The following is a 2,304-nucleotide window of genomic DNA, read 5'->3' on the forward strand; positions in this document are numbered from 1 at the left end:
ACACACACACACACACACACACACACACGCACACACAACAGACGATAGACTTCATGTGAGGATGTGAAGATCATCTACAAGATACAGAAATTAGGAAAACCTGGATTAGTCAGAAGAGAGACCCCAATTTAGATTTTGGGCATCCAGAATGGTGAGGAAATACATTTCCATTCTTGAAACTTCTAATTTGGGTTATTTCTGATAGAGCAGCTTGGAGAAACTTTGGCAGCTAGTTCTACCTAGAATGTTATCTAGAGCATGTGGACGTTCTGTTTTCTTTGTGTATACGCCAGGAGAGAGATGAGGCTGCCTGTTCCCATAAAAATGCACAGCCTCAGAAAAACTAGAGAACAGTCTTACGCTGATGAATAGCACCATTATGAGTCAGAAGCTACCCAATGGCAATGGATTTTTTGTTTTTGTGTATACACGAACACACATGCACCGTTGTATGTGCATAGATACATATACACATATGATACACATATGAGGATACTTCAAAACGTTCATGGAAAATGGAATTAAAATATAACTGAAACTTTCCATAACTGGTGTCTTCTTATACTACCTCCTCAGTTTCTAATGTTCTTTCTTTTGCCATCCACTTGTTCCTGTTTTATAAAGTTTCCTTCTTTCTTATTCACTACTTGCTATCAGTTTATCCGACCGTGGTAGTTTGCATGTTACCAGAAGCTGTGTCACTGGCATTTTCAAATGCCAAGAGGGTTACAAAAGGACACAGGTTTCAGCAGAGCTTCCAGACCAAGAACAGACTACACAGAAGGGTTGAAACCCTTACAGACAGCATTGACACATTGTGACTCACTAAAGACCTCACAAGTAGACGCAGAGATAGAGTGGCAGAAGAGGAGCCCCTAGGATGCGAAGGCACTCAAAATCAGAGTGAGCAAGAGCTGGCGTCTCAAAGTAGAGTTTACCATAATGATGAGGATGGCGTAAAGCCTGTGGGAGGAAAGCCTTCAGGGCCTTCATGCTATCACGCCGAAGGGACATGACTCAAATAATAAGTGGGATTTGGAATGTACAAAGTATGAATCTAGGAAAGTTGGACATTTAAAACTGAACTAGAATACATAAAGATTGATAGCCTTGGCATTTGTGAGGAGAAATGGACTAGCACTGGCCATTTTGAATCAGAAAAGCTTATGGTTTACTCTGCTGAATGACTGATCAGCAGCAATTGCATTACATTCATCTTCAAAAAGGGTAGAAAGACGGGGCTTTCAACTCTCATAAGGAGCTACAGTCTCAGAGGCTCATCAGGGCAGTTCTATTCCGTCCCACAGGGGCTGTAGGAGGCAGCGTCGACGGGATGGCAGTGAGAAGTGCAGGGAGCCACCAGCAGCTCTTTGGGAGAAAGAGTAGGCTTTCTACTCCTGTAAAAAATTTCAGTCTCAAAAACCCAAAAGGTGAGTTCTACTATCCACACACAAAGAAATCCGGTCACTACAAAAATTATTGCAATTTATGGACCAACCACTAAAGCTAATGGTGAAGAAATTGGAGAATTTTTACCAATGTCTTTTGTCTGGAATTAATCAAACATGCAATCAAGATGTACTGATAAGTATTGGTGATTCAAATTCAAATTTTGGAAAGAAAGAGGAAGGAACATTAGTTGGAAATATATAGTCTTAGTGACAGAAATGAAACTAGTGATAGTGTGATAGAATTTTGCAAGACCAACAATTTCTTCATTGCAAATGTCTTTTTTTCAATAACACAAACGGTGGTACCCATGGATTCTGTGGATGGCATACACATAAATCAAACAGACTATATCTTTGAAGAGATGATGAAGAAGTTTGCTATCAGTAGCTACAATGCTCCAACTGTGGAACATACCATCAATTTCTCATATGCAAGTTCAAGTTGAAGCTGAAGAAAATTAAAGCAAGTCCATGAGAACCAAAATAAGATAAGCCTATCCCACCTGAATTTCAAGAACATCTCAAGAAAGATTTAATGCATTGAACCTTTCTGACAGAAGATGTGATGAGCTGTGGGATGACATTAAGAACATCATACATGTAGAAAGTAAAAGGTCATTAAAAAAGACAGGAAAGAAAGAAATGATCAAAGTGATGTCAGAAGAGACTCTGAAATGTGCTCTTAATTATAGGGTGGCTAAGACAAATGGAAGAAATGATGAAATGAAGGAGTTTAATAGAAAATTTCAAAGGACATAAAGAAAAGGGAAGAACAAGCTTGGCATATCTTAAACTGAGAGAGCTCAAGAAAAGAGTCAAGCTTCAAGTTGTAATATTCAAATATGCTGTGGGA

This window comes from Echinops telfairi, unplaced genomic scaffold (assembly GCF_000313985.2).
Source record: "Echinops telfairi isolate 266 unplaced genomic scaffold, ASM31398v2 ScPeMD7_2;HRSCAF=8, whole genome shotgun sequence".
NCBI lineage: Eukaryota > Metazoa > Chordata > Mammalia > Afrosoricida > Tenrecidae > Echinops > Echinops telfairi.